Source organism: Stenella coeruleoalba (assembly GCF_951394435.1).
Source record: "Stenella coeruleoalba genome assembly, chromosome: 2".
In the NCBI taxonomy this organism is placed as follows: Eukaryota; Metazoa; Chordata; class Mammalia; order Artiodactyla; family Delphinidae; genus Stenella; species Stenella coeruleoalba.
In genome coordinates, this window is record NC_137147.1 from 130370993 (window position 1) to 130393234 (window position 22242).

At 46.9% G+C, this 22242-nt stretch overlaps 1 long non-coding RNA gene across 1 annotated transcript; it reads right to left on the bottom strand.

Moving 5' to 3' along the window:
* Positions 1–535: 535 nt before the first annotated feature.
* Positions 536–7805, bottom strand: LOC307181927. Its single transcript, XR_013827081.1, has 5 exons — positions 7677–7805; positions 4309–4446; positions 2082–2208; positions 1387–1446; positions 536–1259 (listed from the first exon to the last, which is right to left on the bottom strand). It is a non-coding gene; the product is annotated as an uncharacterized lncRNA (long non-coding RNA).
* Positions 7806–22242: the final 14437 nt, after the last annotated feature.

The following is a 22242-nucleotide window of genomic DNA, read 5'->3' on the forward strand; positions in this document are numbered from 1 at the left end:
TGTGCATGACTTTTGGGGGCACATGATCCAACTGAGTACAGCCTGAATACAGGAGGCATTGGTGGAGATTCTACGAGATGTCCCCAAAAGGGGTCAGCAGGTTCAGCTGGGTCACGGGTCTTAACTGGTAGAGGCAGGTGGCTGAGAAAGAGCTTGCCTGAATCCATGAAAATTCAGAGCGTGGACCCTAGGACTGCCTCCCAATACACTGAAGGCACATTAGACAGGAGGCCTGGAGGCTGGCTTTGACGCCCGAATCTTCCACTGACCCCTTCTCCCCATGACCTTGGGCAGGTCTCTGCCCCTCTCTGGGCGTTAATTTAACTGTTTGGATCATGAGGATGGTGGCTGCCAGCTCCAACTGGACATGAGAAGGTGATGGGGAGAGCCGTGCTCATGGGCTGACTGAATGTGCCCAGTGGGACATCATTGTGAGTGATAAGTGGTGAGGCCCCACCCCAGGGGAAACTGAATCAGAGAAAAAAATGACATCAAGTTCTTAACTTTTAAGTTCAAAAGCTTTGGTTAAGATGAAAACCTGGAAAGGTTTGGAAAAATGTATAATGAGGCAGAGCAAGTTTCCCCTCCCCCAACCCCATCCCTCAGATTCTTAGGGACCCTGAGAGCTGGAAAAGGAAGAGAGTTCAAAAAGGAGGCCAGGACCTGGCAGGGGGGTGGGGGGTGGCTTGGAGAGGGGCTCCTGAGCCCTAAGGAGGGAGGGGTGTAGTGGGGTCTGAGGCTTCCCAAGAAAGTGACAAGGCCCTACAGTATGCAGTGCAGGCCACAGAGGAGGAGGTGGTTCCAAGGCACCAGGGCCGAGAGGGCCTGGGCAGTCCCGCTCCTCAATGCAGGCAGTGGGCCAAGGGTCCATGTGAGGAGAGGGTAGGGTTGGCAGGCTGGCAACAGAGGCTGATGGGAGCATGGGTACTCAGTGGTCCTGGCGTGGAGGGTTGACCCCACCTGAGGACCAGGACCACAGGTACATCTCACACATAGGGTTGATGCTGGGACGTGGTGCTCAGGGGAAGGACAGGGAACTGCTGAGTCTGATTTAGCTGAGCTTTAAAAATAGTTAACGGGGCTTCCCTGGTGGCGCAGTGGTTGAGAGTCCGCCTGCCGATGCAGGGGACGCGGGTTCGTGCCCCGGTCTGGGAAGATCCCACATGCCGTGGGGCAGCTGTTCCCGTGAGCCATGGCCGCTGAACCTGCGCGTCCGGAGCCTGTGCTCCGCAACGGGAGAGGCCACAACGGTGAGAGGCCTGTGTACCCCAAAGAAAAAACAAAGTTAACAAACTTGATTTGGAAAAGTGTCTATAACCATGTGCTGGTTATTCTGCCTTTGCCCCCCAGATTCCCTCTCCACTGGCTTGGTCCCCCAAAGCTCACCTGTGTGGGTATCACCAGGGCCCCTGGCCTCTGGCTGAGTTAGGCCAATACAGATGGCAGCTGGAGAACAGAGGACAGGCAGAAAGAGGTTGTGAGTTTGATTCCTCTCACTCCCTCCCTGATGGCTGCCCTTTGGGCAGCAGCTTTATCCTTGTCCTGACAGTTGAAGGTCCTATCCGACATCCCGCCCAGAGGGCTTGGGGCCAGAGGAGTGTCCAGCTCCCTGCTGTTGCTTCGCCATCCTTCGTGGCTCCCTTAACCCTGCCCTCCCCTCTCTAACTGCCCCTCTGAGTGGGCCATTTCTTTCTTGTCGGGACCCTTGCTGATATAGCAGGAACATGTAAAATGTATGAAGGGGTATGATTGTTTAAGAGGTACAGGGTTTTCTTTTTGGGGTGATGAAATGTTTTAGAAGTAGATAGTGTTGGTGGATGTACAACATTGTGGATGTCCTAAATGCCACTGAATTGTGCACTTTAAAATTGTAATGTTGTGTGAATTTCACCTCAATAAAATTTTTTTCTTAAAAACTGCACAGAGAACTTCAGTGAAAAGTAAATTTTTCACCCCTCTTCTCTCTCCTTCCCTCACCCATTTCTTCTCCCAGAGCCAGGACTGTTAAAAGCTGCTTTTGCATCATTCTAGAAATATTCTGGTTATAGACAAATGGTAACACGGTATACACGATTTTATACCTGTTTCTCATACTTGACAGTGTTGGCTGGAGAGCTTTTCCTATTGTTGTGTTGAGAGCTTCCTAGCCCTCTTTTCAGGATGTACGGCATTCCACGGAAGGGCTGGCCAGGATGCACTTAACTCGTCCTGTACAACGAACATCAAGGTTGTTTTCAGTTTTTTGCTGAAACAAACAGCCTTATTCCTGCACCATAGGCACTCGAGTTGGTCTAGCTCTAGGATAAGTTCCTAGAAGTGGAACTGCTGGGACTTAATTTAAACTTGAAAATGATAATTAATGTGCCCATTACACAAAAACTATTTTGCCATAGGAGGAAGGGAGGAGAGATTTTAAAAATTCATGGAGTTACAGAAAAATAAAGTCGCAGTTTTGCCCACGTGAGTTTGTTGACTGGGAAGATCTGTTCTGCAGAGTGTGTGAGGCCACATGTTTTCTGCACCAGCAGGAGGGCTCTCCTGTTGCTCCAGCTGCAGTGGGTAGAGTGGGGAGGGGTTACTGGCTGGGAAAAGGCCTCTCTAGAATGCTCGGGGGCATAGTACGTTGCGGCAAGGACGGCCCTGCAGCGCAGGGCCCTCCAGAGAGACAGCCACAGATGGTATAGGTCTGTGGTCCCCAACATTTTTGGTACCAGGGACCAGTTTCGTGGAAGACGATATTTCCATAGATGGGGGCAGGGGGTGGGGGTGCGTTTCAGGCGGTAATGCAAGCGCTGGGGGAGCGGCAGATGAAGCTTCATTTGCTTGCCCCCCCCCCTCACTTCCTGCTGCGTGGCCCAGTTCCTAACAGGCCGCGGACTGGCTAGTATAGGTGTTCTTACCTGGACTGGGGGAACCCCCTGAAGTCACAGGCAATGTTGTGTGTGTGTGTCCGTTTGTTTGCATTTTTCTAGGAGAGGGCTCCTAGCTCTTTGTAGATCCTTGAGCTCTGTATCTAACAGTGAGGAGCCACAGGAAGTGGGAAACCCCAAGCTTTGGATCGACACGGACCTGGGTTCAAATCCTGCTTGTGAGCTGAGTGACCTTGGGCAAGGGGCCCCATCCCTCTGAGTCTGAGCTTTGTCATAGTGAGGGGGGCTAGTAATCACTGCTTCTTGGAGTTGTAGGCTATGGAATGAACTAGAAGATTGGAGAGAGGTGGTCAGTTGGGGCTTCCTTGTGGCACTGCTGTATCTCTGGTAATAACCTGGTTTTCTGTGGACCTCTCTGCCTCCTTCTCTCTGCCCTGTGGGGACCACGTTCTCTCCACTGGTCCATACTAAGGCAGAAACAAAGGTTCCCAGAAACATCTGACCTAGAACATGATGATGCAAACACGCGCCCAGAGCCAATTTTTCCTCCCCCTGAGATTAGATAAAACGGGGCTTGGAAAAGAGAGAGAGGTGAAGTGAGAGTTGAAAGGGACAGTGAAGGGCACATGGGGAAGGGGAGAGTGAGGACTTGGGAAGGGAGGAGGCTGGAGGGACTCAGGACAGCATGTGCTGAGGCGGGAGCCCCCGTCCCCATCGGATGTGGATGACTGGCCTTCCCGGTCCTGGGCCCCAGTGAGCCACATCGGCCTCTGTGCTCTCCCTCCTGCCCCACAGCCTCTGTATGGCTGTTCCCTCTGCCTGGGACACTCTGTCCCCATACATCCACCGACCCTCTCTTCACTCCTTCCGTCTTTACTCAGACATCACCTTCTCAGTAAGGCCTTCCCCAACCACTGCAGCTAAAACCACACACCCACCCAGCACTCCCCACCCTCTTTCTGTTTATTGTCTCCATGCTCTCACCATCATCTAATTCCAGGATACTCTGTGTTATCATCTATCTGTCCTTTAAGATGCAGGCTCCTTGAAGGCAGGGATTCTGTTTCTTTAGTTCCTTCCTCAAAAACAGTGCCTGGCATTACTGTATATAAGATAGATAACTAATAAGAACCTATTGTATAGTACAGGGAACTCTACTCAATACTCTGTAATTATTTATATGGGAATAGAGGCTAAAAAAGAGTGGATGTATGTATAAATGATTCGCTTTGCTGTACAGCAGAAACACAACATTGTAAATCAACTATACTCCAATAAAAAAATAATACAACTGCTTAAAAGTGAGCTCCTAAAAACAAGTCCTATGGGGTCATTTTGGAAAACAAAGTGTAACCCTTTGCATTAAAAAAACAACAACAACAGTGCCTGGAAGAGAGTAGGTTCTCAATAAATACTGATCAAATGAACGAATTCCGACCTGTGAGTGTAGATGTGGAACAGCTGTGGACCCCAATCACCGCAGCATAATCAACAGTTCCTGGATGTCTCCAGGCAAAAAGGGGCCCTCCATGCAACAGGTGGGATGACTGAGATGATGATTCAACCTGAAGATATGCTGTTTGGTTAATGAGGGGAAAAAAAAAGATGATTAGGAATACCAAGATAAACAACTTGCAAAAACAAATCATAGTGCAAGGATGAACGTGGAACGATTGTAAACAATTAATTGGAAGAAGACAGAGTCTACATGTGGGTTGGGCTGCACCCCACAGGCCTGCAGGCCTGGTAGTTGTCCAGCCTTGAGACCGAAGAAAGAGCCCGAGGACAGCAACAGAGACAACGATGATCTATTGGACAAGGGATCTTACATGTCTGAAACAAAGGGTCCTGGGGCGACACCCCTCCGTGCATGGCAGCTGGCAAGACATGGCAGCTGGCAAGCAGGACGTGGCAACCATCTTCACTACTCAGGGGAGAAACAGGCTACCATTTATAGGGGAGACTCAGGTGGGCTCATCAGTTACCAGGGACTAATTAACCCCTATAATTAAGAGGATTGGATAGTCATGTGAATGAAGCAGGGACTGGTCTAGAAGGGGATGTACGAGCAACAGAACAGCCATCTTGAATGGCCTGACCGTACAATGTCCTCAATGCCGGCACGTTGCTTCCTGTGTAGCTCAGGCTCTGGGGCACCGGCCTACGGAAGGAAACATCTCAGCTTGCCGCCAGGCTCAGCAGTGGAGGATAAGTACTCTCACAGCAAAGCAATTGCTGTGCTTGCTGGTTTTCGACTTTGAGATTCAAAAGCAGTTTTCCAATCAATCTCTTAGCTCCCGTCATAATTTTTTCCATATCTGCATGCCTCGGGTATTGGACAGCATTTAATATTTTTCTTCACCTTGACTCAGCTTTAACTTTTAGGAATTCACTCTAGCTTCATCCTAAGCAATTAGATTTGTGAAATCACACATTGAAGGACTCATCACATACATGCATACCTATATTTCCCGACGCATATTAAAATAATTATAAAACTATTTTGTAAAATGCTTGTCCATGTACCACCTATAATATTTGATCATAGGACATTTTTGGAATCTGCTATAGAAAAAGCTGGGAAGTTTCAAGTTGGTTTCATTAAAAGAATGTAAATGTTGTTCATCTGAACAACACCAGAGTTAAGTGCCGGCTGACAGAAGACGCAGGGTAAACAGGAGTAGGGGTCCCTCAGACCCTCATCTTACACTGAGGGCTTTGAGACACCGTGAAAAGTGGATGGAACAAGAGGTAGAGGGATAAGATGCTGTTTAAAGGTACAGAAACAAATAGTAGAACCAAAAATTGGAGTAAATGTTCAAGTATTGGAAGAAGGCGGGGAGGGGAGCTGAGTGGTGTCGTTTGTGGTGATAAATCAAGATCTAGAGATATAAGCACATGCTTTAAACCCGTGGAACCCTCTCAAGAGACAGGTTATAGATAAACACAGAAATGGCTATAGATAAACAACAAGGATTTACTGTATAGCACAGGGAACTATATTTAATATCTTGTATTAAAAAGAATCTGAAAAAGAATACATATATGTATAACTGAATCATTATGCTGTATGCCTGAAACTAACACAACATTGTAAATCAACTGTAATTCAATTTTTAAAAAAGCAAAATAAAGAATAGAAACAGTGGTTTGTACCTGTTAATCCCATGCCCCTAATTTGTCCCTCTCTACCCACCCCTCTCCCCTTTAGTAACCATAACTTTGTTTTCTATGTTTGTGAGTCTGTTTCTATTTTGTGTATACATTCATTTGTATTGTTTTTTCGATTCCACATATGAGTGATATCATATAGTACTAACACGATATGGTAAATCAACTTCAATATAAATAAATAAATACAATACAAAACAAACACCCCTGCCCTGCCCCTACCCTGTGCCTCTGGGGCTTGGGCAGGGGGAGCATTGCTGTATATTTTCAGTGTCAGCTCCTCTGGGCTACTTTTTTGTTACCATGTGTATGTATTACTAGGATGTAATTTTTTTTTTTCCGAAATGCTGCATCCTGGGGCTCTGGCTTGAGGCTTCATGGGCCCACGCCTCAGAAGAGCAGGAGAACTTTGGGCCTCCACTGGCCCTTGCTGGCCACACCGCCTCCCACCTTCTCCTTTCCCAAGAACCATGGATCTTGCCATCACCACCGCTACCCACAGAAAACGCCTTTCTCCATCCCCCACAGGATGCCTGCGTCAGCCACCACAGCGTGCCCTGGACATTGGGTCCCAAGGCTCAGCTGCAAGACCCCCGTGCACCTGAGGGTGCCGTGGCCCTGGGCTGCAGCCGTGTCCTCTCGGGTCCCTTTCTATGATGAATGGGGGGAGTTCAGGTCCCAGCATCAGAGCTGAGTTTCCTCCAGCTGTAGACAGAAGCCAGGGATTTCTGAGGCTCAACCTCTCCTCCAGGGACTCAGATTCTGAGAGGCCACCAGGGTAGAATTTTCCTGAGAGCAGGGGTAGAGGAATGTGGGTGCATAGAGGATTCTAACAAGTGGGGGAAGTCTGGAAGGGGGCAAAGGTGCCACCTAGGACCAAGTCGTTTGGTGGTGCAAGTTAGGGCAGAGGAGAAGGAAGGGAGCAAACCCAGATGCCTGCCCCATGTCTGCAGAGGAGACCCCTTCTTCCTTCACCGGGATCTTCCCTCACCTGGAGAGGCCTGGATAGAGGGCCGTGTGACCTGCGTGCCCAGGATCTGCATGGGACAGGCCGAGGTTGAGCACACCGGTTTTTGGATTAGCTGTGTGACCCCGGCCAAGTCATCTTACCTCTCTAAGACTCAGTTTCCTCATCTGTAAAACAGGGACTCTTGGTTGCAAGGGGCAGAAACCCTAACTGAGACCAGCTTAGGCAAAAAAGACAACAAAAATGACTCGTACAATCCAAGACGAGGTTTGTGGGAAGCGGTCAGCCGTGAGAGCAGGCTGCGGACGCGGCAGGCACGCCGCCGCTGCTCGAAGGGACTGTGCCTACTTGTTCCCCTCCTTGTTCCAGTCCATGGGAGATAAATCAGCAGGGCCCAGAGATCAGAAAGAATGTAAAATGAGACAAGCAAAGCTGTGTCCCCCCTGCACGTGCAGGTTATTTTTGATGATTCTGGGTTTATGGGTTTCCTCCCAGGGAAGTTAACCTTGAGCCAAGATAGTCTTTACGTAATGTAAACCACCGTCTGGCAACCTTCCATTTTTCTAGTCTATATCATCTGCAACTGTAGCACAATAAAATTTGCCTTGCAACCATCAGTTGTCTTGGTCCTTCTGACCCCATTCGTCGGTGCTGTTTCAGTTCCTTACCCCTTCCCTTCTGGCTCTGGTCGGTTCGGTCTTCTTCGTCCGGCTGGTCCACGGCAGAGGTTAACAACTAAATATGGGAGGGTGAGGGTGGCGGGCTGGGACCTGGATCTGGTCTGCCGCCAGGGCGGTTCTCACCTCTCTGGTCCTCTCTTCTTCCTGCTCACCACACTCCTCACTCTGCACGGGCTCCCTCTTGTGGACACAACAGGAGAGGGGATGCAGTAAGGTCCTTCCCTTCCTCCCCTCAATGAAATGGTCCAAAGTGCAGGGCACAGGGCCTGTCCAGATGTCCTCCATGATATAGCAAAGAGCTATGTTTTCCTGTGGGATGCTGGCCAGCTCAGAAATGCTTGCACTACCTTGTGCTTGCTTTCCTCCCTTTTCTGCCTTCCTTCCTCCCCACCCCCTCACTTTTGTGCCCTAGGATGCACTCCCAGCAAAGTCTTAGAGCAAAAGCTCTTGGTAACCTGGGATGAGATAGTTGCTTACAAGCTGTGTGACCTTGGGCACACTGCTTAACCTCTCTGTGCTTCAAAGTTCTCATCTGTAAAATGGAGTCATAATAATTTACTAACTCATAGGGTTATAGTGAGTTAATACACAGAAAGCACTTAGAGCAGAGTGGAAGCTTTCAATAAGAGGCAGTGTTTATTATTTTTGTTACCCTGAAGCCGGCAAAGCTCTCTAAATTGGGACAGAGGCAGGTCATCTTGAGAAGAACAGAGGTTTGGACCTCCAGGACTCTTGTCAGCGACTGAACCTCAGGGCTGAGGGTGCTCGTTGCTGCCCGGGCCGCACCCTCCTGGGCTGGCTGCCCCTGAAGTTGGGGGAGTGGGCTGGGGTGGGGAAGGGGCACTGGACTGAGAGCTAGCATGACCTGGTTTCAGCCTTCATGACTCTGGACGCGGCCTTCACGTCTCAGAGCCTCCATTTCCTCACCCAAAAGTGACATTGACATACACACCTGTCTCTGAGGGCCCTCACCTGGGCAGGGGCCAAGGGTGCTCCAAAAATTTAATTATTCAAAAACCCAGGGAGCGCTCCCTCAGGTGAGGTCTGTGAATCTCAGACCTGAAAGGCCTGGAGTCCACGTCCTTCAGCCCTCTGCCTCCATTGTACAGATGAGGAAACTGAGGCCCAGAGAGAGGAAATAAGCTGGTTGATGTGAGAGAGAGGGCCTATGGCATTGAACAGGGACAGATGGGTGCCCTGGGGGGAGGGGCACACAAGTCCCCCTCTCTGAGCCTAGGGCTGGCCTGGAAATACCTTCCTCTGGTACAGACCCCAACATCAGGGAGTGGGGGGTGGGGTCTCTTCTGAGTCTGGGGACCTCTCCAGCATCTGCCTGGGCTGCTTGACCTCCCCAGGGGATGGCCAGGAATGGGGAGCAGAGACAATCAACCAAGGCCTCAGTGTCCTGGCGAGTGGCCCAGGCAGCCGGAGCCGGAGCCAGGCCCAGGCAGGCTGGGGCAGGTCGGCGCTGCTCCCCAGGGGGGCTGAACACCCAAGCGTGGAGAATCTGCTCTCCGCTCAGACCCAGTGTCCAGCTTAATGACAAACCTCCAAGGCCAGGTAGTGGGGGGTACAGAGGGAGCATCTTTAGCTGAGTCAGGCGGGGGCCCTCTCGGTTCAAGCTGACCCTTTTCTCTCCCAGACCCTGCTCCTCGACGTCCAGAGGGCATGAGCTGTGCCCAGAGATGTTCATACTCAGCTGTGAGTGGTGGCTTCCTAACGGTGCTGGGAGCCTGGCCTTCCAAAACAAGGGCGGGAGGGAGGTTACACTGGTGCCACGGTGCCCAGAGCGATGCCAGGCAGCCACATGCAAGGTTCGTGTGTGCTTCATGACAGCCCTGCCTGGAGGCACTATTATAATCCCCGTCCTACACTCTGAGGGTGGGACATGCCGAGGTCCCAAAGCTAGCCATCGTGGACGTGGGGCCGGTACCCAGATAGTCTGACCTCTGACCCAGGGCTCGGTCTCCAGCACCAAGGGCCGGCCAGGCTGTGGGTGGGAGCTCAGATGAGGCCTTTGCAGCCACAGGATGAGGAGGGGGTGCAGTGACCCGGGGAACGGGGTCTTCCCTGCTTGTTCTCCAGACGCCCAGTGGAACTCACCGTGCAGGGCACAGTTACAGCTGAATAAGCTGGAACTCTTTCCTGTAATCTTGCCAAAGTGTCTAAAAAATGATTTTTTCTTTTCCCAGATAGGGATCTGATCGCCCCAATAGACCCCTCTAGACCGGTAGGACTTTAGGAGTTCTGTTCTTTTTCTTTTTTTTGGCCGTGCAGTGCAGCTTACAGGATCCTAGTTCCCCGACCAGGGACTGAACCCACGCCCTCGGCAGTAAGAGCACAGAGTCCTAACCACTGGGCAGCCAGGGAATTCCTGGAGCTCCATTCATTATGGAGGTGTTCCTAAGGCAGGACCGAGACAGACCTTGACCCACCCACCCCCAAGAAGCCCTGCGGGAAAGAGCCCCTCACCCTGGCTGAGTGGGGACAGGTGAGTCAGCCTTGATCAGCCCTTTTGCAGGGAGCCCTGGTCACAGAAGAGCCATCTCAACCCCAGGAACCTTCTCAGCACCTACAACTGACTTCTCCTGGTTTTGCCACCGTTTGAAAGAACATTCACGCTGCAGGGCCTGGGAGGCTGCAGAAGGTGAGGTAAAGAGGCAGAGGAGTGGGGGTGGGCCCAGGTAGAGGGGCCGGCCGTCCCCATGCCTCTCCTCACTCCAGGCTTCCCACACTCGCCTTCCCTGGGAAGCCTCCCAGATACCCCTACCTTCTCCAACTTTCTTTGGTATGTTCCATGGAGACGTTCCCCCACCACTGACAGCTAACTGCCACTTCTGCTCGGCCTGGAGCCATGGGAGTCTGCTTTTCCTGCTGGCTCCAAGGGTCTGATAACTCGCTCAGCTAGATGACTGCAAATAAATGTGGCCACGCGTCCGTCCCTCCATCCCTTCGATGCAGATCAACAAGCATCTGTGATTGTACCATGTGGACCCCTTGGGGGCACAGGGTTGAGTAACACGGATTTACTTATGAGTTATAGCCCAGCTAGGAAGGGAGCCTTGCACATCAGTAACAATGGAAACAGGACCATTTTTTAAATCAAGCTTTTATTGCATACCAGGCTCTGTGCTGAAAACATTTTATGTACGTTGTCTCATTTAATCCTCATACAATCTTATAAAACCACCATTATTATTCTAAAAACTTTTTAAAATTATTATTTTATAGATGTGGACACTAAGACACACAGACGTTAACTTGCCTAAGGTCACACTGGCAGCAAATGACAGAGCCAGGCTTTGAGGCCCTGCAGCGCCACCTGTCAGGTGTGTCTTCGTGTGTGTGAGTCAGGAGAGGAGGCCACGCTCATCCGGGGGTCAGGAATGGCTTCCCGTGAAGCTGACTTTTCAGTGGGGCCTTGAAGGAGAGACTGGATTAGAGGTAATGGGTTTTGGGCTGTGAACATTCTAGGAACAAAGGTGACAGACGTGTAGGGTGACCGAGGAGGAGCACGTGGGCCAGGAGAGGGGGGTGTGGGTGTGGACGGACCGGAAGGAAACGCAAGTTCATAGGTTTGAGGCCCTGACTGCCAGGTTAAGGGTTTGGGGCTTGTGGCTGGCAGCAAGATGGCCCCTGAAGACGTGCATGTCCTAACACCCAAAACTTACTTGTGGCCTCTCCAGTTGCAGAGCACAGTCATCCAGACGCGCAAGCTCAGCGGCCATGGCTCACGGGCCCAGCCGCTCCGCGGCATGTGGGATCTTCCCGGACCGGGGCACGAACCCGTGTCCCCTGCATCAGCAGGCGGACTCTCAACCACTGCGCCACCAGGGAAGCCCAAGTGAAGGGTTTTGAGATAGGAAGATTATTCTGGATTATGTAGGTAAGCCCACTGTAATCACAAATGTCCTCAAAGAGGGAGGCAGGAGGGTCAGAGTGAGAGGAGGAGATGTGACGATGGACGAAAAATCAGAGAGAGAGATTTGAAGATGCTGTGCTGCTGGCTTTGAAGATGGAGGGAGGGGCCAGGAGCCAAGGAATGTAGGCAGCTTCTAGAAACTGGAAAAGACGAAGAAATGGATCCTTTCCCTAGAGCCTCTAGGAGGATGCAGCCCTGCCCATACTGTAATTTATCCCAGTGAAACCCAGTTTGGATTTCTGACCTCCAAAACTGGAAAAGAAGAAACACGTATTGTTTTAAGCCACTCAGTTTGTGACAATTTGTTACAGCCGCAGTAGGAAATGAATACAGGGCTGTAGGCTGAGCACTGCGTGGGGTACCAGGACTTTCATCAACATTGTCTCACTGCCATTTTAGAAAGCTGGATTCAACCCCACAAATATTAACGGAGCACCTCCCACGTAGAGGCACTGCGCTTAGCCATGGGGAGATAATGGCAAAAGGATCTAGGCAGCCCCTGCCCTGGGTGGAGCTACAGTTTCATCTGAAGTTGCTCTAGCTCCTGCATCAGGGTAGAGGCTGGTGCAAGATGAGCAGATTATCACTAACTTGCAGGCTGAACCAGTTCCCAACTGGCAGCTGCAGGGCCTATGTTTGAAGGGAGTCATCTGAAGAGCTCTAAGGAGAAGCACTTCTCGGCAGATGTGCCAGAGCCAGCCAGGGCGGCCACCTGGTACAGCAAGCTTGTGCCCACTGCTGCCCACCACCCTGTCTCCACAGTGCAGCCGGAGAGTCTCATGGGCAATGCGGGGTGTGTGTGTGGGAGGTTCCCACCGGGGATTTCTCAAAGCACCAAGTAGGAGTCTCTATGGTAGGGGAGGTGTGCTGGGGGAAGGCAAGAGGGGCCAGCCACCCCCAGCTCATCAGCAATTTCACTCCTAGGGGTGTACCCAACACAAGTGTGAACATACATGCACCAAAACACATACACCAGAATGCTCATGGCAGCGCTGCAATGGCCCCTGGCAACAACCTAAATGTCCATCAGTAGTAGAATGGATGGCTAAAGTGGGCTTTAGTCACACACTGGAACACTACACAGCAATGAGAATGAAGGAACTATTGTTAAACCCAGCAACACTGATAATTCCCACCAACTTAATATTGAGCAAAAGAAGCCGGACACAAAAGAATACCTATTACGTGACTCCATTAATAAAATGTTCACAGAGAGGCAAAAGTGGATCTCTTCTAGAAGTCAGATCAGGGGTTCCCCTGGGGTTGGGGGGAGGGTGGGAGCTCACAGTGATTGGGAGGCAGCACAGGCGGCTTCTGGAGTGCTGGCAATGTTCTAATTCTGGACAGGGGTGAAACAGGAGTGTTCACTTTGTGATAATGCATTGGACTGTACACTTGTGATTTTTGTATTGTCTTTGGGAGTATTAGATTGCAATGAGAAGTTTATTTTTAAAATTATCAATGAGCATAGTACAGTGATTGGTGTATTTTGGTGGCTGTGTGATGAGGAGGACATTGGTTGGGAGTTACAAGGCACAGGTTCTAGACTTCACCTGCCTGGACGAAGATGCCATGTGACCCTGTGGCCCCTTTTGGGGGTCTCAGTTTCCTCATGCAAAAATTAGAAGGGTGTGTGTGTGAATTATATGATTTTTTCAGAAACTCGGCATAATGCTTAAACTGTGGCTAACCTGACTCCTTATTTAAAAAAAAAGAAAAAAGAACCTAAGACTTGGTCAGAGCTGGAGCTATTTTCCTGTTTCCTTGTTAAAGTGGTCAGGTGAAGACTTGGCTCCATTACTAATGGCCCAGCTATCTGACCTTGGCCACAGAAGCAGGTGTGAGGTGGACTGGAAAGAACATGGTGGGCTTGGGGATCATTCAGTCTGGGTTACAGTTCTGGCAGGGTCCCTGTCTTAGTTGTGTGTGAACTTGGGCAAGCTACTTAACCTCTGAGTCTCAGTTTCCTCACTGGTAAAATGAGGGTGAGTGTGCCCTCTCTGCTGGGCAGGTGTGAAGGTTAAGTAAAAAGTACCCAGGGACTTCCCTGGTGGTCAGTGGTTAGGACCCCACACTTGCACTGCAGGGGGCACAGGTTTGATCTCTGGTGGGGGAACTAAGATCCTGCATTGCCTCGTGGTGCAGCCAAAAAAAAAAGTGCCCAGCCCTTGGTAGGTGTAGCTGCTTTCCCTATATTCCATGAGGTCCCAAAGTTAGGTAGGTGTCCTGCTGGGACCAGGCCAAAGAAGACATCTATCTGACTGTTTTGACACTTTGCTGATCCAAGCTAAACAAAGTAAGTAGAGATGGCTGGGGAGTCCTTGGGGAGCAGGGCCCTCCTTTACACGTGGTACAGAGACTGTGTCATGGAGGCCCCCCTACCCAGGCACCTGCCCATGAGGCCTTGGGAAGCTGGGGCTTGGAGAGGGATCAGAGTAGAGGGAGGGGTACAGGCTAGTGTTCTGGAGGCTGTCTTCACTCCTTGTGTGGCCTTTCCAGTGCCTTGTGGATGTGCTAACAGCAGGTGCTCGGAGGTCCAACCTTTCATAATGTGCTCAACTCTGGGCCCCGCTATGAGGGGCTGTTGACAAACAGGACTCCAACGAAGAGTCCTGGGGAATGGGGAAGGATCTTGACACACGAGGGACAGCTGGAGAAACTGCTGGGGTGGGGGCAGTGTAGCTCAGGGAAGACTCTAGAGGGCCTAGGGTCATCGCTTTTGCTAATCTAATGGGCTCTCTGAATTTCCTGGCCTCCTGTGTGGAGGCTAGTATTTTCCCAGCCCCAACTCTCTCAGAGAATCCAAATCTCTGAGAGAGTTTTATTTTTTAATGACTTATTTTTTAATTATACACACACACATAAACACACACACAATATATGTTCAGGCAAAAAAAGAAAAATGGAAACACATAGGAAAGCAAGATAAGAAAATAAAAATCACCCATAATTTCATCATCAGAGATAGCTGATTTCTGTGTATATCCTTCAGATTTAGATAATAATAACCAGATATATTTTATCAGTCAGAGTTTTTGGTGGCAGGCAACAGAAACTGGCTCTGGTGATTGCTATTAGATAAGGTATAATTAGCTGCTGTATTAGGAAAACTCCTCAAATTACAATAGCTTTACACAGCATAGATTTACTTCTTGCTCACATAAAGCCCCAAATAGCTATTCCTGAGGGGTGTGGGTATGTGGGGGGGAAGCTCTGCTTCACACAGATGTGCAGATACCCAGGCTGAAGCTGGCTCCATCACTCAATACATGGCTTCCAAGGTCAGCAGCCAATATGCAGCCAGCGGACAGAGGAAGACAGAGTGGAGGATTATGCAGGAGGATTTTGTGGGTCTGAAGTGGTGTCCATACTTTCCCTTTACATTCCATTAGCCAGGATTCAGTCATGTGGCCCCACCTAAATGGGAAGGCTGTAGGAGGGCTTGTGGAATTGACAGGATGCTGGGCGCCCCGCCTTGAGACTGAGAGGTGTTTCAAGATGCTCCAGGGAGCAAAGAAGCAGGAAGCAATAAACATGGCGACCACCTCATAGCCAGGCAGGCTGGCCACTGCTGCCTCTACCAGGGCTGCCAAGAATTGCCTCCAATTCTTCTCAACTCCTGGGGTGAGCCCATAAAAGCAAAAGGGATAGGAAAGAAAAAGCCTACAATGTAAATTTTACCTCCCACCCCCCAATTTGGAGGTGTTTTGTCCTCAGGGGATCTCACTCCGTGATTTCCTGGGTCCTTGACCTACCCCAATAAGTTTTGAAACAGTAAGTATGTAAAAAGATGCTCAGCATTGTTGGTTCTCGGTGAAATGCAAATTAAAACCATGAGGTATGACTACTCATTCACCAGAAAGGATTAAAATAAAAAACACTGACGAAACCTAGAGCTGACAAAGATATAGGGCAACTGGAACTCATACACATTGCTGGTGTATACAATGGGAGTAACTGGAGAAAATTGTTTAGCAGTTAAACATACACCTATTCTATGACTGAGTAAGCCCACACCTGGGTATTTACTGATGAGAAATGAAGCCATATGTTTACACAAAGATTCATACAGCAGCTTTATTCATGATAGACTAAAATAGGAAACAATGTAAAAGTCCATCATTGGGGGGGGGGGTGGAGTCAAGATGGCAGAATAGGAGGATGTGGAGGCCTGCTGGTGTCCCAGGCCTGTCCCTCCTCACAACCAGGGCACCTACCAGGCACTGGTGGGCAACCTGGGACACCTAAGGGGATGGGAGGAATCCCCGTGCAGCCAGGTAGGAAATGGTGGGGAAGGAGGGGGGGAGGAAAAGTGGAGGTGGGATGGGACTGGTGCCCCTGAGGGGTGGCTGGAGGAGAAGAGGGGTTCCCACATTCAGAGGGGCCCATTCACAGTGAGGGGATTAGCAGGGACAGGGAGAGACCTTCGGGGGATCAGGGGATTGGAGGGGAATGTGGCCAGCATCTCCCCTGCTCACTTGGGTCCCAGCAAGCCTGCTGGTGTCCCAGGCCTGAACTTTCACCCTCCAGGGCCCCCTCCAGCCATACAGGTCCTGAGCCTAAGCCCCCCACTCTGCCCCCCGCCACCTGGGCCTTTATTTTTGCTGTTGTGGTTCTGTTTTGCTTTGCTGTTTCATTTTTATTTTTTATTTTTCTAATTTTATTTTATTTTTTATTCTTTGTTATTGTTCTGCTCCTTTTTGTCTGTTGCCTTTTTTTGTTTTTTGCCATGCCATGAGACTTGTGGGGTCTTGGTTCCCAGGCCAGAGGTTGGGCCTGAGCTCCTGTGGTAGAAGTGCTGAGTCCAAACCACTGGACTAACAGAAAACCTCAGACCCCAGGGAATATTAATCAGTGTGAGCTCTCCTGGAGGTCCTCATCTCGGCACCAAGAGCCGGCTCCACCCAAGTGCCTGCAAACTCCAGTGCTGGATGCCTCAGGCCAAACAACCAGCAAGGCAGGAACACAGCCTCCCCATCAAAAAAATGAGGTGACAAAAAAATGTGTTACAGATGAAGGAGCAAGATAAAAACCTACAAGATCAAATAAATGAAGAGGAAATAGGCAACCTATTTCAGGTAGGCAACCTACCTGAAAAAGAATTCAGAGTAATGATAGTAAAGATGATCCAAAATCTTGGAAATAGAATGGAGGCAACAGATTGAGAAAATACAAGAAATGTTTAACAAGGACCTAGAAGAACTAAAGAACAAACAAAGAGTGATGAACAACACAATAACTGAAATGAAAAAATAAACTAGAAGGAATCAATAGCAGAATAACTGATGCGAAGAACAAATAAGTAAGCTGGAAGATAGAATGGTGGAAATAACTGCTGAGGAGCAGAATAAAGAAAAAAGAATGAAAAGAAATGAGGACAGTCTCAGCGACCTCTGGGACAACATTAAACACACAACATTTGAATTATAAGGGTCCCAGAAGAAGAAGAGAAAGAGAAAGGGTCTGAAAAAATATTTGAAGAGATTATAGTTGAAAACTTCCCTAACATGGGAAAGGAAATAGCCACCTAAGTCCAGAAAGCACAGAGAGTCCCATACAGGACAAACCCAAGGAGAAGCATGCCAACGCACATATTAATCAAACGAACAAAAATTAAATTCAAAGAAAAATATTAAAAGCATCAAGGGAAAAGCAACAAATAACATACAAGGGAATCCCCATAAGGTTATCCGCTGATTTTTCAGCAGAAACTCTGCAGGCCCAAAGGGAGTGGCAGGATATATTTAAAGTGATGAAAGGGAAAAACCTACAACCAAGATTACTCTACCCAGCAAGGATCTCATTCATATTCGATGGAGAAATCAAAAGCTTTATAGACGAGCAAAAGCTAAGAGAATTCAGCACCACCAAACCAGCTTTACAACAAATGCTAAAGGAACTTCTCTAGGGAGGAAAAACAAGAGAAGAAAAACACCTACAAAAACAATTAAGAAAATGGTAATAGGAACATACATATTGATAGTTACATTGAATGTAGATGGATTAAATGCTCCAACGAAAAGACACAGACTGGCTGAATGGATACAAAAACAAGACCCATATATATGCTGCCTGCAAGAGGCCCACTTCAGACCTAGGGACACATACAGACTGAAAGTGAGGGGATGGAAGAAGGTATTCCATGCAAATGGAAATCAAAATAAAGTTGGAGTAGCAATACTCATATCAGACAGAATATACTTTAAAATAAAGACAATTACAAGAGACAAGGAAGGACACTGCATAATGATTAAGGGATCAATCCAAGAAGAAGATATAACAATTATAAATATTTATGCACCCAACATAGGAGAACCTCAATACATAAGGCAAATACTAACAACCATAAAAGGGAAAATCAACACAATAATAGTGGGGGACTTTAACACCCCACTTACACCAATGGACAGATCATCCAGACAATATAAATAAGGAAACAAAAACTTTAAATGACACAGTAGACTAGATAGACTTAATTCATATTTATAAGACATTCCACCTGAAAGCGGCAGAATACACTTTCTTCTCAAGTGCACACAGAACATTCTGCAGGATAGATCACATCTTGGGTCACAAATAAAATTAAATTTAAGAAAATTGAAATCGTATCAAGCATCTTTTCTGACCACAACACTGTGAGCTTGGAACTCAAATACAGGAAAATAAAACTGTAAAAAACACAAACACATGGAGGTTAAACAATTCACTACTAAATAACCAAGAGATCACTGAGGAAATCAAAGGGGAAATCAAAAAATACATAGAAACATATGACACTGAAAACACGATGACACAAAACCTATGGGATGCAGTAAAAGCAGTTCTAAGAGGGAAGTTTATAGCAATTCAATCTCACCTCAAGAAATGAGTAAAATCTCAAATAAACAATCTAACCTTGCACCTAAAGGAACTAGAGGAAGAAGAACAAACAAAACCCAAAGTTAGTAGAAGGAAAGAAATCATAAAGATCAGAGCAGACATAAATGAAATAGAAACAAAGAAAACAATAGAAAAGATCACTAAAACGAAAAGTTGGTTCTTTGAGAAGATTAAAAAAAATTGACAAAGCTTTAGCCAGTCTCATCAAGAAAAAAAGGGAAAGGATTTAAATCAATAAAATTAGAAGTGGAAAAGGAGAAATTACAACTGACACCACAGAAATACAAAGGATCATAAGAGACCACTACGAGCAACTATATGCCAATAAAATGGACAACCTAGAAGAAATGGACAAATTCTTAGAAAGGTATAAGTTTCCAAGACTGAACCAGGAAGAAATAGAAAATATAAACAGACCAATCACAGTAATGATGTTAAATGTAATTAAAAATCTTCCAACAAACAAAAGTCCAGGACCAGATGGCTTTGCAGGCAAATTCTATCAAATATTTAGAGAAATGCTAACACCCATCCTTCTCAAACTCTTCCAAAATGTAGCAGAGAGAGGAAATCTCCCAAACTCGTTCAACGAGGCCACCATCACTCTGACAACAAAACCAGACAAAGATATCACAAAAAAAGAAAATTACAGAACAGTATCACTGATGAACATAGACACAGTAATCCTCAACAAAATACTAGCAAACAGAACCCAACAACACATTAAAAGGATCATAAACCATGATCAAGTGGGATTTATCCCAGGGATATAGGGATTCTTCAGTATATGCAAATCAATCAATGTGATACACCATATTAACAAGTTAAAGAATAAAAACCATATGATCATCTTAATAGATGCAGAAAAAGCTTTTGACAAAATTCAACACCCATTTATCATAAAAACTCTCCAGAGAGTGGGCATAGAGGGAAACTACCTCAACATAATAAAGGCCATATATGACAAACCCACAGCCAACATCATTCACAATGGTGAAAAACCGAAAGCATTTCCTCTAAAATCAGGAACAGGATAAGGATGTCCACTTTCACTACTATTATTCAACATAGTTTTGGATGTCCTAGCCACAGCAATCAGAGAAGAAAAAGAAATAAAAGGAATACAATTTGGAAAAGAAGAAGTAACACTGTTACCGTTTGCAGATGACATGATACTATACATAGAAACTCCTAAAGATGCCACCAGAAAACTACTAGAGCTAATCAATGAATTTGGTAAAGTTTCAGGTTACAAAATTAATACACAGAACTCTCTTGCATTCCTATACACTAATGATGAAAAATCGGAAAGAGAATTTAAGGAAACACTCCCATTTTTCATTGCAACAAAAAGAATAAAATACCTAGGAATAAACCTACCTAGGGAGACAAAAACCTGTATGCAGAAAACTATAAGACACTGATGAAAGAAATTAAAGATGATACCAACAGATGGAGAGATATACCATGTTCTTGGATTGGAAGGATCAATATTTTGAAAATGGGCTTCCCTGATGGCGCAGTGCTTGAGATTCCGCCTGCTGATGCAGGGGACATGGGTTCGTGCCCTGGTCCAGGAAGATCCCACATGCCATGGAGCGGCTAGGCCCGTGAGCCATGGCCGCTGAGCCTGCTCATCCGGAGCCTGTGCTCTGCAACGGGAGAGGCCACAACAGTGAGAGACCCACGTACCGAAAAAAAAAAAAATTTGAAAATGACTATACTACCCAAAGCAATCTACAGATTCAATGCAATCCCTATCAAATTACCAATGGCATTTTTCACAGAATTAGAAGTAAAAATTTTACAATTTGTACGGAAACACAAAAGACCCCAAATAGCCAAAGAAATCTTGAGAGAGAAAGATGGAGCTGGAGGAATCAGGCTCCCCAACTTCAGACTATACCACAAAGCTACACTAATCAAGACAGTATGGTACTGGCACAAAAACAGAAATACAGATCAATGATATAGGATAGAAAGCCCAGAGATAAACCCACACACCTATGGTCACCTAATCTGTGACAAAGGAGGCAAGAATATACAATGGAGAAAAGACAGTCTCTTCAATGAGTGGTGCTGGGAAAACTGGACAGCTACATGTAAAAGAATGAAATTAGAACACTCCCTAACACGATACACAAAAATAAACTCAGAACTGATTAAAGACCTAAATGTAAGACAAAACACTATAAAACTCTTAGAGGAAAACATAGGAAAAACGCCCTTTGACATAAATCACAGCAAGATCTTTTTTGACCCACCTCCTAGAGCAATGAAAATAAAAATAAAAATAAACAAATGGGACCTAATTAAACTTACAACCTTTTGCACAGCAAAGGAAACCATAAACAAGATGAAAAGACAACCCTCAGAATGGGAGAAAATATTTGTAAATGAAGCAACTGACAAAGAACTAATCTCCAAAATCTACAAACAGCTCAGGCAGCTCAATATCAAAAAAACAACCCAATCAAAAAATGGGCAGAAGACCTAAATAGACATTTCTCCAGAGAAAACATACAGATGGCCAAGAGGCACATGAAAAGATGCTCAACATCACTAATTAGAGAAATGCAAATCAAAACTACAATGAGGTATCACTTCACACCTGTCAGAATGGCCATCATCAAAAATCTACAAACAGTTAATGCTGGAGAGGGTGTAGAGAAAGGGGACCCTCTTGCACTGCTGGTGGGAATGTAAATTGATACAGCCACTACGGAGAACAGTATGGAGGTTCCTTAAAAAACTAAAAATAGAACTACCATATGACCCAGCAATCCCACTGCTGGGCATATACTCTGAGAAAACCATAATTCAAAAAGACACATGTACCCCAATGTCCATTGAAGCACTATTTACAACAGCCAGGACATGGAAACAACCTAAATGTCCATCGACAGATAAATGGATAAAGAAGATGTGGTACATATATACACTGGAATATTACTCAGCCATAAAAAGGAACAAAACTGGGTCATTTGTAGAGTTGTGGATGGACCTAGAGTCTGTCATACAGAGTGAAGTCAGTCAGAAAGAGAAAAACAAATATTGTATATTAACGCATACATGTGGAATCTATAAAAATAGTACACATGAACCTATTTGCAGGGCAGGAATACAGACACAGACGTAGAGAACGGAAGGGTGGAAACTGGGGTGGGGGAAGGGGAGGGTGGGATGGATTGAGAGATTAGGACTGACATATATACACTGCCATGTGTAAAATAGATAGCTAGCGGGAACCTGCTGTATAGCACAGGGAGTTCAGCTTGGGAGGGGATACATGTATATATATAGCCGATTCACTTCGTTGTACAGCAGAAACGAACAGAACATTGTAAAGCAATTATACTCCAATAAAATAAAAAAAATAAGGAAAAGAAGTCCATCATCAGGAAAATGGATAAACAAATTGTGGTCTATCCATACAACAGAATTCTTCTCATCAATGCAAATGAACTACTGATACACATACAGCCATGGATAAATCTCAAAAAAATATATAATGAGCAAAAACAAGCAGACCAAAAAATATACATACCACATGGTCCCATGGATGTGGAGTTCAACAGCAGGCAGACTCAATCTGTGGTGACAGCTCAGGATCCCGTGGTCACCTCTTATCCACAGGGGATACGTTCCAAGACCCCCAGTGAATGCTTGAAACCACAGATAGTACTGAGCCCTATATAGCCTATGTTTTTTCTTATGCATACATACCTATGATAATGTTTAATTTATAAACTA